This window comes from Zalophus californianus, chromosome 17, assembly GCF_009762305.2.
Source record: "Zalophus californianus isolate mZalCal1 chromosome 17, mZalCal1.pri.v2, whole genome shotgun sequence".
Lineage (NCBI taxonomy): Eukaryota > Metazoa > Chordata > Mammalia > Carnivora > Otariidae > Zalophus > Zalophus californianus.
In genome coordinates, this window is record NC_045611.1 from 19580983 (window position 1) to 19598081 (window position 17099).

Sequence of the window (17099 nt, forward strand, 5' to 3'; positions counted from 1 at the left end):
TTCTACTCAGAACACAGAGCAGAGCTGCAGGGAGGAGAGCTGCTCCCAAAGAGAGTGTGGGTAACACAGTGTTGGCCTTGGAGTCAGTGGTCAAGACGCAGCCTCTCCAATTTCTGTTTCTATGTGTATCACTTAGGAAGAAAATACAGAAAGCTATAGGGACCGTTTATTGAAGACATATATATGACAGGCCTTTAAATAGATTGTCCCATTTAGTTCAAGCCAGTGAGACAGGTATAGTGTTGATGTGCACATTTCACTTAGGAGACCCAAAGATCTAGAGAGGTTAAATAACTTGCCCAGAGTCATGGCACTGAGAAGAGGAAGAGCTAGAGTCGGGATGCATGCTGCGGCTGGCCTCAAAGCCAGTGTTCTTGACCATTAGGCAACATTGCCTCTGTATCGAGCTCCACTTTGCAGTCCTTCAGAAATACATCTGCTCATGAGATTCCCTTGGTTAGTCATCTCCTGCCTTTGCTTACATGGTCAAGTTCGAATTCCTTCCTTGTCCTCCTGGCTGATGGCCCTCCCATCATCTCTCTCTGATCCAGTATTTTCCCTGAGAAGACCAGCACTGAAGTAACACATAGTGATTGAATCCTCAATTCTAGGCCCTTCCTCTCACCTCTGGTGTATCCAGCTCACCATCCTATTACCCCCCACCCCCACTGTGGAGAGCCATCGAAACTCAGTCTTTCTGCCTCCTACATACCCCCATGCAGCAAGTCTGGGGGAAAGTAACCCCAGAACTCTTCAAAGTTTCCCGTCCTCTGGTTAGCATCAAAGGAAAAAAAGCTATAATTGGTGCATAGCATTTAAATTCCAAAAATATCCTTAAAAACCTTTTTGTCAGTAAGATTTTAAAAATCAATAGATCCTGAGCAAAGCTCCCTTATGTTCTCTTCCCATCCTGCCTTGCCCTGTCCTTCCTTTCCTGCTAACTACCCTCATCACCTGGGAGTTGAAGGTTTGTTCTTTTTTATTTTAAGATCTTCTTTATTCATTTTTAGAGAGAGAGAACACTTGCAAGCGGGGGGAGGGGTAGAGGGAGAGACAGAATTTCAAGCACATTCGCCACTGAACACAGATGTCAACATGGGCCTCCATCCCACGACTCTGAGTTCATGACCTGAGCTGAAATCAAGAGTCAGACGCTTAACTGACTGAGCTACCCAGGTGCCCCATAAGGTTTGTTCTTATTTATTTATTTTTATTTTTATTTTTTTAAAGATTTTATTTATTTATTTGACAGAGAGAGACAGAGCGAGAGAGGGAACACAAGCAGAGGCGGTGGGAGAGGGAGAAGCAGACTCCCCGCTGAGCAGGGAGCCTAATGCAGGGCTCAATCCCAGGATCCTGGGATCATGACCTGAGCCGAAGGCAGATGCTTAATGACAGAGCCCACCCAGGCGCTCTGGTTTGTTCTTATTTTGAGAGAACCTCTGTTGAGCTTGAGTGGTCTCTCATTCCAGAGGGTAGGGAGCCTGCCCATCACAGACCTGCTTTTGTTCAAATGGCCCGAGTGTATTCCAAAGTTGTCACAAAAGTCCTAGAAAGTGACATGTCTCCCAAGTGCCTTCTTATGGGTATATTGCCTTTCATCAATCTCTCTCACAGGTGTGGGACTTGTTTGCTCCCCAAAGTGAGATTGTTGGCCAGGCTGCTCAGAGGGTCTGGGCCCTGTGTGTGCTTGATGGACATTAGCTATCCTGGTCGTCACTGGATAGGGTGAGGCCCACCCATGAGCCAAATCAAGGGACAGGCTGGGGCAGAGGCTACCTGGGAGGCCTGGAGAAGAGAGAGTATCTGTAGGTCAGACAGAGGCAAGATGAGTCTGAAGGATGGGCCAGAGCACACTGGAAGTAGACATGATGAGGTAGCTGTCAAGAGCTCCCCGAGGTAGCCCAGCCTCTGGTCACAGAAAGAGCACTCGAATGGGAGTCAGCAGGCCTGAGGGACCTTTTGGGCTCTGTCACTGACTCAGTGTGAGGGTGTAGGCAAATCATATCTACTTGGTGGCTCATCTATCAAATAAGGGGATTGATTGACATCAGTATTTCCCAAATTAAAAATACTCTCATATGACGGTCAGAGAGTGGGAAAGACAGACACATGAACAGTAATGGCAGCATGTGCAATGTCAACTTTAATGCTCAATGGCCATCTGGACCTAGCTAAATTCAATTCTGGTCCCACTGGAACACTGGGAGTTTTACAGTTTATTTATAATTTGCCCACTGCTAAGCTCTAGAAAGGATGTGCCTTTTAGAGGCCTGCACAAAAGAGATGGTGCATACATATTTCTCCCAGTTAGTGCAAACACCAGAACAACTCCTACTTTTTAAAAAAAATTTTTATTGTTATGTTAATTACCATATATTACATCATTAGGTTTTGATGTAGTGTTCATGATTCATTGTTTGTGCATAACACCCAGTGCTCCACGCAGAACGTGCCCTCTTTAATACCCATCACCAGGCTAACCCATCCCCCCACCCCTCCCCTCTAGAACCCTCAGTTTGTTTTTCAGAGTCCATCGTCTCTCATGGTTCCTCTCCCCCTCCGATTTCTCCCCTTCATTCTTCCCCTCCTGCTATCTTATTCTTTTTCTTTTTCTTAAGATATATTGCATTATTTGTTTCAGAGGTACAGATCTGTGATTCAACAGTCTTGCACAATTCACAGCACTCGCCATAGCACATACCTTCCCCAAAGTCTATCACCCAGCCACCCCATCCCTCCCACCCCCCCCACCACTCCAGCAACCCTCAGTTTGTTTCCTGAGATTAAGAATTTCTCATATAAGTGAGGTCATATGATACATGTCTTTCTCTGACTCATTTCACTCAGCATAACACCCTCCAGTTCCATCCACGTCGTTGCAAATGGCAAGATCTCATTCCTTTTGATGGCTGCATAATATTCCATTGTGTGTATATACCACTTCTTCTTTATCCATTCATCTGTCGATGGACATCTTGGCTCTTTCCACAGTTTGGCTATTGTGGACGTTGCTGCTATAAACATCGGGGTGCACATACCCCTTCGGATCCCTACATTTGTATCTTTGGGGTAAATACCCAGTAGTGTAATTGCTGGATCGTATGGTAGCTCTATTTTCAACTGTTTGAGGAACCTCCATACTGTTTTCCAGAGGGGTTGCACCAACTTGCATTCCCACCAACAGTGTAGGAGGGTTCCCCTTTCCCTGCATCCCCGCCAACATCTGTCGTTTCCTGACTTGTTAATTTTAGCCATTCTGACTGGTGTGAGGTGGTATCTCATTGAGGTTTTGATTTGATCAAAACCTCTCATTGAGGTTTTGATTGATCATCCCTGATGCTGAGCGATGTTGAGCACTTTTTCATGTGTCTGTTGGCCATTTGGATGTCTTCTTTGGAAGACATCTTTTATCTTGCTGAAATCCCAATAGTTCATTTTTGCCCTTGCTTCCCTTGCCTTGGCGATGTTTCGAGGAAGAAGTTGCTGCGGCTCAGGTCGAAGAGGTTGCTGCCTGTGTTCTCCTTTAGGATTTTGATGGACTCCTGTCTCACGTTTAGGTCTTTCAACCATTTGGAGTCTATTTTTGTGTGTGGTGTAAGGAAATGGTCCAGTTTCATTCTTCTGCATGTGGCTGTCCACTTTTCCCAACATCATTTGTTGAAGAGACTGTCTTTTTTTCTATTGGACATTCTTTCCTGCTTTGTCAAAGATGAGTTGACTATAGAGTTGAGGGTCCATTTCCGGGCTCTCGATTCTGTTCCATTGATCTAGTGTCTGTTTTTGTGCCAGTACCATACTGTCTTGATGATGACAGCTTTGTAATAGAGCTGGAAGTCTGGAATTGTGATGCCGCCAGCTTTGCTTTTCTTTTTCAAGATTCCTCTGGCTATTCGGGGTCTCTTCTGGCTCCATACAAATTTTAGGATTATTTGTTCCATTTCTTTGAAAAAGGTGGATGGTATTTTGATGGGGATTGCACTGAATGTGTAGATTGCTCTAGGTAGCATTGACATCTTCACAATGTTTTTTCTTCCAATCCATGAGCATGGAATGTTTTTCCATTTCTTTGTGTCTTCCTCAATTTCTTTCATGAGTATTTTATAGTTTTCTGAGTACAGATCCTTTGCCTCTTTGGTTACATTTATTCCTAGGTATCTTATGGTTTTGGGTGCAATTGTAAATGGGATCGACTCCTTAATTTCTCTGTCTTCTGTCTTGTTGTTGGTGTATAGGAATGCCATTGATTTCTGTGCATTGATTTTATATCCTGCCACTTTACTGAATTCCTGTATGAGTTCTAGCAGTTTTGGGGTGGAGTCTTTTGGGTTTTCCACATACAGTATCATATCATCTGCAAAGAGTGAGAGTTTGACTTTCTCTTTGCCGATTTGGATGCCTTTGATTTCTCTTTGTTGTCTGATTGCTGTGGCTAGGACTTCTAATACTATGTTGAATAGCAGTGGTGATAGTGGACATCCCTGCCACATTCCTGACCTTAGGGGGAAAGCTCTCAGCTTTTCCCCATTGAGAATGATATTCGCTGTATGTTTTTCATAGATGGCTTTTATGATATTGAGGTATGTACCCTCTATCCCTATACTCTGAAGAGTTTTGATCAAGAAAGGATGCTGTACTTTGTCAAATGCTTTTTCTGCATCTATTGAGAGGATCCTACGATTCTTGTTCTTTCTTTTGTTAATATATTGTATCACGTTGATTGATTTGCGGATGTTGAACCAACCTTGCAGCCCAGGGATAAATCCCACTTGGTCATGGTGAATAATCCTTTTAATGTACTGTTGGATCCTCTTGGCTAGTATTTTGGTGAGAATTTTTGCATCCATGTTCATCAAGGATAGTGGTCTGTAATTCTCCTTTTTGATGGGGTCCTTGTCTGGTTTTGGGATCAAGGTAATGCTGGCCTCATAAAATGAGTTTGGAAGTTTTCCTTCCATTTCTATTTTTTGGAACACTTTCAGGAGAATAGGTATTAATTCTTCTTTAAATGTCTGATAGAATTCCCCTGGGAAGCCATCTGGCCCTGGGCTTTTGTTTCTTGGGAGATTTTGGATGACTGCTTCAATTTCCTTAGTGGTTATAGGTCTGTTCAGATTTTCTATTTCTTCCTGGTTCAATTTTGGTAGTTGATACATCTCTAGGAATGCACCCATTTCTTCCAGGTTATCTAATTTGCTGGCATAGAGTTGCTCATAATATGTTCTTAGAATTGTTTGTATTTCTTTGGTGTTGGTTGTGATCTCTCCTCTTTCATTCATGATTTTGTTGATTTGGGTCATTTCTCTTTTCTTTTGGATAAGTCTGGCCAGGGGTTTATCAATCTTGTTAATTCTTTCAAAGAACCAGCTCCTAGTTTCGTTGATCTGTTCTACTGTTCTTTTGGTTTCTAGTTCATTGATTTCTGCTCTGATCTTTATTATTTCTCTTCTCCTGCTGGGTTTAGGCTTTATTTGCTGTTCTTTCTCCAGCTCCTTTAGGTGTAGGGTTAGGTTGTGTATTTGAGACCTTTCTTGTTTCTTGAGAAAGGCTTGTATTGCTATATACTTTCCTCTCAGGATGGCCTTTGCTGTATCCCAAAGATTTAGAACAGTTGTGTTTTCATTTTCATTGGTTTCCATGAATTTTTTTAATTCTTCTTTAATTTCCTGGTTGACCCATTCATTCTTTAGTAGGATGCTCTTTAGCCTCCATGTATTTGAGTTCTTTCCGACTTTTGTCTTGTGATTGAGTTCTAGTTTCAAAGCACTGTGGTCTGAAAATATGCAGGGAATCATCCCAATCTTTTGTACTGGTTGAGACCTGATTTGTGACCTGGGATGTGATCTATTCTGTAGAATGTTCCATGGGCACTAGAGAAGAATGTGTATTCTGTTGCCTTGGGATGGAATGTTCTGAATATGTCTGTGAAGTCCATTTGGTCCAGTGTGTTGTTTAAAGTCTTTATTTCCTTGTTGATCTTTTGCTTAGATGATCTGTCCATTTCAGTCAGGGGGGTGTTAAAGTCCCCCACTATTATTGTATTGTTGTCAATGTGTTTCTTTGCTTTTGTTATTAATTGCCTTATATAATTGGCTGCTCCCACATTAGGGGCATAGATATTTACAATTGTTAGATCTTCTTGTTGGATAGACCCTTTAAGTAGGATATAGTGTCCTTCCTCATCTCTTATTACAGTCTTTGTTTTAAAATCTAATTTTTCTGATATAAGGATTGCCACCCCAGCTTTCTTTTGGTGTCCATTAGCATGGTAAATGGTTTTCCACCCCCTCACTTTCAATCTGGGGAAGTCTTTGGGTCTAAAATGAGTCTCTTGCCGACAGCCTATGGATGGGTCTTGTTTTTTAATCCATTCTGATAGCCTGTGTCTTTTGATTGGGGCATTTAGCCCGTTTACATTCAGGGTGACTATTGAAAGATATGAATTTAGTGTCATTGTATTGCCTGTAAGGTGACTGTTACTGTATATTGTATGTGTTCCTTTCTGATCTATGCTGCTTTTAGGCTCTCTCTTGCTTAGAGGACCCCTTTCAATATTTCTTGTAAGGCTGGTTTTGTGTTTGCAAATTCCTTTAATTTTTGTCCTGGAAGATTTTTATCTCTCCTTCAATTTTCAATGATAGCCTAGCTGGATATAGTATTCTTGGCTGCATATTTTTCTCATTTAGTGCTCTGAAGATATCATGCCCGTCCTTTCTGGCCTGACAGATCTCTGTGGATAGGTCTGTTGCCAATCTAATGTTTCCACCATTGTAAGTTACATATCTCTTCTCCCGAGCTGCTTTCAAGATTTTCTCTTTGTCTCTGAGACTCATAAGTTTTACAGATTTTTGTAAATATAACTCTTTTGTAATTAACTCATGTACAGCTTCATCCTGTAGAGTTTAACAATGAATGTGGAGGGGACCTGCCCCAGGCTCTTAGGTGGTTCCTGGGCTTACAGCCAGGCTTATGTGGCATTCCCATAATTTTGTGACTGACTGGTGTCTTCCCATTTGGACTGTGGCCTGGCCAGAGACCCACAGACACATCCCCCTGTAGAGGCAGGCAGGACTCTCCTCATCTTCCTAGAATAGGGGAACATTCCTCATGCCCTGCCCATACCCCTCCAATAAAAACCTGTGCTCTCAGCAGCTGCTCACCATGTGGTGTTGCTGGGATGTTTGTACTGAAAAAAAAAAAAATTAGATGTCGGGGTGTTGACCTATTTTTATTGATTTTGAGAGGGGTTCTCTGTGCCTCCTGGATTTTGATGCCTGTTTCCTTCCCCACATTAGGGAAGTTCTCTGCTATTATTTGCTCCAGTATACCTTCTGCCCCTCTCTCTCTTTCTTCTTCTTCTGGGATCCCAATTATTCTAATGTTGTTTCATCTTATTGTATCGCTTATCTCTCGAATTCTGCCCTTGTGATCCTGTAGTTGTTTATCTCTCTTTTTCTCAGCCTCTTTATTTTCCATCATTTGGTCCTCTATATCGCTGATTCTCTCTTCTGCTTCATTTATCAGTTTAGCAGTTAGTGCCCCCATTTTTGATTGCACCTCATTAATAGCCTTTTTGATTTTGACTTGGTTAGATTTTAGTTCATTTGTCCAGAAAGGGTTTCTCTAATAACTTCCACACTTTTTTCAAGCCCAGCTAGTATCTTTAAAGTCATGATTCTGAACTCTAGGTCCGACATCGTACTAATGTCCATATTGAGTAGGTCCCTGGCTGACGGTACTACCTCTTGTTCTTTTTGCTGAGGTGATTTTTTCATCTTGTCATTTTGTCCAGAGGAGAATAGATGAATGAGAGAACAAAATGCTAACAGGTTAACAACGTCTCCAGCAAATATACTCTATACAAATCAGAAAAGACCTGAAACCAGGGGACAAGAAAGGGAAAGAAAGAAGAGAAAAAAAAAAAGGAAAAAGAAAAAGATAAAAACAAACAAAAACAGAACAAAACAAAAAAAAACATTATATGATCAAATATGATCAGGCTAGTGCATAGATCAGTGCCACACACTAGATTTTGGGTGTATTTTTGTCTGTTAGAAGAAAGTGCCTCCTAAAATTTTAAAGAAAGACTTATATATGTACAAAATAAGGGTTGATACAATGAAGGGATGGAAGATGACTGTAAAGATGAAAATTATAAAAGATTTTATAAAAGGAATTGATAAGAAGTTGTTTGAAAAAAGAAAGAAGATTTTTAAAGGAAAAAAAAGGGAGAGAATGTGATCAGGCAGGAGACTAGAACAAAGCCATACACTAGTGATTTAGGGTATATTTTGATCTGGTAGAAGAAACTGTATCTCAAAATTTTAAAGAGAGAACAACTTATATATATATATGCCAAAAATAAGGGTATCTACTATGAAGGGCTAGAATATGATTCTAAAAATGAAAAATAAAAATGTTTTATTTTTCAAAAAGGGATTGATAAGATGGTTGAAAAAGGGAAAAAGAAAAATTAAAAAAAAAGTTAAATTAACTTTGAAAAACTAATGAATCATGGTAAAAAAGCCATGAATTCTATGTGCAGTATTCCCCTAGCGCTGGAGTTCTCCCGTTCTCCTTGAGCGGTAAACTTGGTCTTGGCTTGCTGGCTGTTCGTGCTGATCTTCTGGGGGAGGGGCCTGTTGCCGTGGTTCCCAAATGTCTTTGCCGAAGGTGTTATTGCCCCGCCCTTGCGGGTCTGCGCTAAGCAATCTGCTCGGGTTTGCTCTCGGGAGCTTTTGTTCCCTGCAAGCTTTCCCTACAGCTTTGGAGGACGAGATTGAAAATGGTGGCCTCCCAATCTCCGCCCAGAGGAGCCGAGAACTTGGGTCCCCGCTCCTCAGTGCGCCCCCAGAGAAAAGCAGTCAATCATTCCCCTGTCCCCGGTCTCTGGCCGCACTCCGTGCTCACCCGGCCTGTGACCGAGTGTTTCTATCTCTGGCACCCGACTTGGTGTGGAGTCTCCAAACCCAGCAGATCCCTGCGGTGCACTCCCGCGCCGCTCCTCCCGGGGGAGGAAGGGGAGTCTCCCCGGATCTGCCGCCTGTTGGGTCCCTGCTGGAGGAGCAGTGGCCTGACTGGGCCGCGGATCACAGTTTATCACAGCAACCCCGAGCGGAGAGCCCGCTCCTTGGCTCCGTCTCTGCAGCCGGCTTCCCCGCTCCGATACCTGGGAGCTCTGCCGCACTCAGGCTCCCCCGGTCTTTCTGTGACCCCGAGGGTCCTGAGACCACACTGTCCCGCGAGGGTTCCACCCCCCGCTTAGCCACTGGAGCGACGTCCCTCAGCGGAGCTGGCTTCTCAAAGTTCCGATTTTGTGCTCCGGGGCTCTATCACTTGCCAGAAGCGGCCGAGGGCCCTCCCCCCCCCCCCCCCCCCCGCCCGCCGCCATCTATCCTACCAAATATCACCTCGGATTCACTTCTCTGCACGTCCTACCTTCCAGCAAGTGGTCGCTTTTCTGTTCAGAGAGTTGTTGCTCTTCTTTTCTTCGATCTCCTGTTGAGTTCGTAGGTGTTCAGAATGGTTTGATCCCTAACCAGCTGAATTCCTGAGACCAGACAAAATCCAGGTCTCCTACTCCTCCGCCATCTTGCTCCACCAGAACAGCTCCTTCTTAATGAGGAATAAGATGTATGTGTGACAGGGGGATCTTTGGAGTCCCATGGGTCTGGGTTCTCATCACAGCTCCACGACTAGCTGATTAGTCATAGTTTGTAAAATGCAGAGAGCATTTTCTTCTTTCTGGGGTTTCTGTGACCTGAGCAGCAAACACCTGAAGTGCCCTGCACATGGTAGGTGTGCAGTGATTGGTAGAAGGGGCTGCGAGGAACCAGGTATTTTGTAGGCTTGACTTCTGGTTGGATTGTGAGCCATTCCAGGAATGCTAAACTCTGTCAAGAACTGGAGTGAGTAGTCCCCTCTCTGCTCCAATCTCAGAGTACTGAGAGCTTGCTACTGTGACATTTGTCATTATTTAGGCTTGTGGACCTTGCAACGGAGAGACAGTTTACTTCTTTTTCACCTGTGATTCATTGGTGGTGTGCACGTGTGTTACCTGGGAAGAATCTTCTGGTGGGAAACATATTTTATGGTATCCTATCCAATCGAGTTTTTCTATAAAAAACAAGACTATTAGGGGCGCCTGGGTGGCTCAGTTGGTTGAGTGTCCGACTCTTGATGTTGGCTCAGGTCACGATCTCAGGGTCCTGGGTTTGAGCCCTGAGTCGGGCTCCACGCTCAGTATGGAGTCTGCTTGTCCCTCTTACCATGCTCCCCCCCCCGCTCATGCTCTCTTTGGAATAAATAAAACCTTAAAAAAAAAAAACCCACAGGACTATCAGCCATTATATTGGGTAAGACCTGGATCAAGGGCCTAGGAGGAATCACTCACCTGCCCCAGGTTTCCATGTCCACATTTATCACATGATATATAAATGACGTCTCTGGAACCTAAGTCTTTGCCTTTGGATCTGCTTCTGGGGGAACCCAAAGTGAGGCCTTCTGGAAAGAGGACAGACACATTCTGGCTAATTCGGCCTTTCTGATGAATAGAGGGAGACCCTGGGGAGCCATGCAAGTGACATTTCATTTTCTGTGGTGAGTGATGAATGTCTTAAGATGAAGTAACCAGAAAAGGAAACTGCTTTTAGTAATTAATACTGTTGGTTTAGAGACTGATGATTTTGAAAATTGGTGCAGTCGAGAGGCTTTGCTCCTCACAATGGGATGAGCAGAAACCTTCCTTGTTCATTTCTCAAGGACAAGAACCGCGTCTTCTGCTTCTTTTTTTATCCCCTTGTTGGAAAACCGTGTCTTTTCATGTGTTTGTAATTGTTCCGAAGATTCTGAAGAAAAAGGTGACCTGATTCTTTTAGGGACAAAGCAGGCCCATCAATGAGGAACATTTTCTCTGGTTGGAAAAGTACACAGGAAAATCAGGTGTGTGAGGAGAGGTCGTTTGTCTTCCGTGGGCGACTCTGGGAGGGAAGGAAGCAGAGAGCTTTCAGGGATGTGGGGAAAGGATTTTACATGTTCCTTGAGGCTCCCAGGAAGTCGGTGCCGAGAGGTGTGCATGAATTGGCATTCCATTATGGACTTGGTTCGGGGATTCTTCCACTCAGAGGTGCCAAGAAGCTCCGCCGAGCGTTGTTCTTCCACCCCAGCTGCACTGCCCTCACCCAGGCTTTCCCGTCTCCTGCCTTGGTGGCTACATGAGCCTTCCTGCCTCTCACCCTCCCACCCACACCTCTGATGCCGGGCTCACCTCTTATCTCCTCGTTCCTCCTCTCTCTCTGACCTCTGGTCTCCCAGGCCAGCCTTTTCCCCATGGCCACTCGGCTGTCGCTCATGCGGTTCCCGGTGCCTGGGATGCCCAGTCTCACCTTGCCTCCCTGGCTACGTCCTAGTTATTCAACAAGGCAGAACTCAAATGCTTCCTGGACATAGCCAGGCATAAATTAGAGCTCACATTGCCACGCTTCCGCAGGCTCTCAATACCCCTCTCTTACTCCCTATTACTCCGCACTGTGATTTGCTTAATCATCCGGGTTCTCTGTGGGGACGTGGCTCCCTGCAGGTGTCCCTGGGCCAGACTCATTCTGATTCTCTGGAGGGACCTCCGTGCCTGGTCCATGATGGACACCTCGTGTGGGTTTGTGGAACATAATTAGGTGGCCTTGAACTTTACTTTCTCATGTTCACATTTTCCTTCTTTTCACCTAGGCCTTAAATACCTAGAGAGTAGGTGTGATTTATTTCAGATTCTTTTTTATAATCATGATTACTTTCTGACCCTCCCAGCCCTCCGCCGGCCTGGGCACGTGATCATGCCTGGTAAGTGGCCACTGGGCAAGAGAATGGAAGGCCCTCATTCCTCTAGGTCCCGAGCTCAGCTCACCATCCTCTGTCTCACATGGAAATGCTGTCAGAGAATATTTTTATCATTCTTCATGCTTTGAAGCCTGGGCCCTTGATCCAGGTCATTTCTAAGTCAGAAGTGATATAGTTTCCAGATCCCCGTGCTCCGAGAAAATCCCTGGCAGAGCCTCCTGCCTCGGGAGATGTGACATGTGCTTTTGCAGTACATCTCACACACCTGTGGGGTGACGAAAGGTAATTTAACACCTGTCCAGACCTCCCTTGAAGCTCTCCAAGTGGGTTAATGGGATGTCGGGTGTAGGTGAAGAGAAGTGTCAGAGCCCCCCGGCTTTACAAAGTGTAAGTGCTTCCGGCAACGGGCCCTGCCCCCTACTCAGTTCCTATTTGCAGGGCAGCCCACGCTGGGCACACTCCAAAGCCAGACTTGTCCAGTAATAACACACCTTCTCTGTGGCTCCTTTTGGGCTCCATCATGTAGGGCCGTGCTCAAGGGTGTAGTGGCAGGTGGCTGTTGACCGGGTCATTCTGCTGCAAGCACCGAAATCCAAGATGCAATTATCAGATCTAGGCATCTATTATAACCGGGTATCCAAGATTTTGTAAAGCTGGTAAAATGATTCGTTGAGAAAGTCAACCCAAAATATAAAATGAAGCGTGTTGGATTTACCAGTTACTTTCATGACGATTGTACTTCCAAGTAACATAATACACATCGTGGGTGTGATGCTGACTTCCTATCTCTTCCTCTTTGGGAACGGGTGAGACCCCTTGAGCCTGACAGAGCTTTCAGTCTTTCAGTCGTGAGGACGTGGGCCTGGAGACGCAGTACAGTGACGTTGCATGTAGGCTTGCTTAACTAACGCAAATTCCGTGAGTGAGATTCAGACAGAGAGACAGAGACAGAGAAACAGAGAGGAGCGATGAGCGATTGGCCTGGTCTGGTGATTATGCCTGACATTCTCAATGAGCCCATTTCTAGGCACGAGCAAGAGGTGGTGAGGATGCTAATGTGCCATTGGTCTTCGTACCTCTGCGTCTCTAACAGGTTGAGCCCCAGGTTGTGACCCTGCTGTCTACAGAGCTGTGCTTCTTACATCCAGTCCTCTTTGTTACATCCCTCCCATTACTGAATCCATTATACACAGTAACGTCTTTGACCGAGCAGGGCTGTTTGTACCAAATGAGGCAAACTGTAGTTTATGGACAAATTACAGCATTCTCAGGGGACGATTTTAATAGATTTTTTTTGGCCTTATGTGCTGAACTTTGACCCCAATTTCTGGGTCAGGTGTAACTTCGCCGGAGTGGTATCGCTAATGATGAGAACAACATGAACAATCATGATGGCAGTCCTTCATTGCTTACTCAGCTCAGCCACCACGGTGGGGACATTTCATGGACTCTCTTTATCTTCTCCTCACCACGATTCTGTACATCAGATATTAGGATATTTTTGCTGCAGTCTCTTACATGAGGTATACGTTTCATGGAGTACATTTTGGTGACTCTTTTCGCATGTACGTGTCCACAACCAGCACCCTGAACAAATCCTAGTGCCTCACCGTCCCCTCAGCAGGATCTCCCACACCCCTTCTTGCCTAACGCTGTCCCCTGCTGAGGTGGCCATTATTCTCACTTCTAAGATTGTAGTTTTCGACCTCCTGTTCTAGGACTTAGTATAAACTAAACGATACAATGTATACCTCTCAGTGTCTGGCTTCTTTTCTTGCAACATAATGTTTTTGACATTTTCTTTGTTGTGTTTAGCAGTAGTTTCTTTCTTATTGCTGTGAAATATTCCATTGTATGAACATACTGCAATGCATGTATATAGATACACACACACACACACACACATACTGTGCATCAGATGTTCTTTCCATTTTATAGGTAAGAAAATGTGAAGAAGTGGTGGTCTGGGGCGGGAGGGCAAGTATGGATTCGACCTGAGCTTTCTCCTACTCCAAAGGCTCTTAGCTGCTGCCTCTGTTTTCCAGTTGCAGGAGAGAAGCCTGTGGTATGCAGGAGCAGATGACACATACAAATACATGCATGTTGATGATGGGGTGCCATAAATGTACCTCTATCACCAAGTGCTCCTTTCCAGCCAGTTTTCTGCAGATGGAGTAAGCCTTGGAAATTCAGGCACTTCCCAGCCTAGTTGGCTAGGCTATCATAAAGCCCGAGTCTCCATTCCTTTATTCGGAGCCTCGATTCCTGAATTTAACAGAAGAGGTATTACTTTGATGTTCGATTCGTGCCTTTGATCAAAAGCTTGCTGGCTCCCTCGTGTCTCTTAGAACAAGACAGTAGTTCTATTGTGCTGGCGTGTGTTGTAACATTTTGGACAGCAGAAATGACATTTACATGAAACAGCCATCCTTGGAATGCATGAGATAAGACAATTTCAACAGCTCCTCGAAGAAGAGTCCCCAGCGTTGACTTTAAATCAAACAGAAGTAATAGCATGTCATCCGGCTTCCCCTTCTCTACCTGGTGTTAATTAAAATCCTGATAACAGAACTCAGTCAATATCCATATGAGGAAGACCAAAGCACAGCTTAAAAATGTTCAGATGAAAGTACAGTTAATCAGAATTAAAACAAAAACACCCCCACGCAGTCTTCATTCTCATTTGGCTTCGACTCGACGGGATGATTAATAAGCAAAACTAATTTCTAAGGACCACCCCCCCACCCTCGTTGTACTTTCTGAACTGAACCGTTTGAAATAATTGAACAATTACTTTGTGCAATGTTATCAAAGTTTATTAAATTGCTCCCATCAGCTTTGTCCAATTACCAAATTCAGCTGATTTGCATATTGCAAAACAGAGTGGTGACAGGGGTTTCCAGGCTAGCACCTGGTTATTTTTGAGCAGAGAGAAGTTGTAAAGTTCATTTGGTTTGAATCCTTTCCTCTTACAGAGTAGGAGGCCAAGGCTCAGAGAGGAGGACTGACCTGGCCAAGATGCACGCAAGCTACAGAGAGGGCAGGGCTGTGCCCCCTGATCTTCAGAACCCCCATCTGTCTGCAGGGCTCTAAATGGGCAAGCCCCATGTTACCCCCAGTGAGTCCAGAGTGGGCTTCCACGTCTCCACACATCTCAGTTAGTTCCAATTTAGTCATAACATTGAGCATGCTCTTAAAATGCAAATCCATTTTGACAGGATAGGAAATAATACAGGCAGATTATTCCAGGGCAATTTAGTAGCTCAAGGACCTTGGAATTTTGAAGTGACAAGCTGAATGATCTAAATGAAATACTGTTTTCTCTTTGGGGGTGGAAAACTGACTTCTATCACTTTCCACCTCTATCCTGGTCTCCTACATCTCATTTGGACCTTGTTTTTACTTTTGAATTTTTATTATGGGAAGTTACCAGCATATGCAAATGTGAGAGTCATATAACACACCCCACATATATCCAGCACGCAGTTTAACAATGACCGATGCATGGGCTGTCCTGTTCTGTCTGCTCATACTTCCTCATTCACTAAATAATTTGAAAGCAGATATAACATTTTGTCCATATATTCTTCAGCATGGACCTGAATTTTTTTTTAAGGTCATTATTTTCTATGTAGTGAAATGTGTACTCTATGAAACTTTTAAATAATGAAACATTATGCAGCCATTAAAAGGATGTTTTAGACGTGGGAAAATATTCTTCATAATTTAAGGACATGAAGCTACCAACAGAACGTGGAGTATGTTTTTATTCTGTAACACGCACACAGAGTCTGAAAGGATGTGGATCAGATTGCAGTTTCTTCTTGTTCTTTTTGCTTATCGTTTCCCTCCCTATTTGTTTTTGGTGAACATGCCTCATTTGTGTAATAAAAAGAAAAGGGTTGAAAGCCTTTCATAGAGACTGCATGAGAGAGAGGATTCAGAGGCTGAATTCTGCTTCTTAGATTGTAGGAAGTTGTCTGGCGGGGAAGAAATGGCCCATCAGGTGTGGGCAGGTCTCCTGAATCAGACTCAGTGATAACAGGAGAGAAAATGATTAAACTTTTCTGATTCAACAAATGTTTTATGAAGTGCCGACTCTGGACCAGGCATTTGCTACTTGCTGCGATTACAGCTATTTGACCAGAAATAACACAATCACGTTAGACCCTCACTACTCAAAAGTGTGGTCCATGGATCTGTGTCACCTGGGAGCTTATTAGACCTTGAGACTCTTAGGTCCCACCCCGGACTTACCTGAATCAGAAGCTGTTCGTAAGAAGCTCCCCAGGTGATTCAGGTGCACATTAAAGTCTAAGAGGCACGGGCCTAGAGCAGGACATCCTTGATGTGGCTCATTTGTTTCTGCTTTCCCAGCCTGACTTAGAGCACGTTCAGAGGAGGGGAAGGTGGCAACGATCAGGGTGAAAACTGCCCTGGGCGTGGGCTCCTGATGCAGCTTTGTTGATCAAGTAAATAGATGAGTATCTTCACACACTGCTCCCACTCCTGCTCCACAGCCTGCCTAACTCACCACTGCCAAGGAGCCCTCTTCAGACCCCTTGGCCAGGCATTCGAGGCCAGCACAGAACGCAGAACCTTTGCAATTGGTCTTTTTATTCTTGAGCACCCAAAGATCCTCTCAACACTATGCCTTTATCCCCTCCATTAGGAACTCCGAAAAGATGGGTCCATGTTTTCCCTAATCTTTAAAGCCTGGAGCCATGCCGTCTCCTCCAGGAAGACTTCTGAGAATACACCAGCCCGCAGAATTTCTTCCTTCTCTGCACTTTGGCAGGGCCTATTGTCTGTACCATTCACTTGTGCCTTCTGCTGCGAATAACCTAAACTCCCAAGCCTCAGTTTCCTTACCTGTGAAATGGAAATCCTAGTTCCTTCTTCATAGGGAATCTTGAGTATAAATTGAGAAGTATATATAAAGCACTTAGGACAATGTCTGCATAGTATATTCCAGGAATTTTTCTGACCTTATTAATATCAGAAAAACATTGAGCTTCATGATAAATCTATGAGGCAAGTACTATTATACTTCTTATTTTATAGATGAGGAGACAGAGACACAGGGAGGTCGACTGACTTACCCAAGGTCACAGCAGTAGGTGAGGGGAAGACCAGAGGTAAGCTCAGGTGTCTAACTTGTACCTACAAGCTCTTTTGTGTGTGTGTGTGTGTGTGTGTGTGTGTGTGTGTGTGTGTGTGTGTGTATGTGGTAAGAAGACTTAACATGAGACCTACCCTCTTAATAC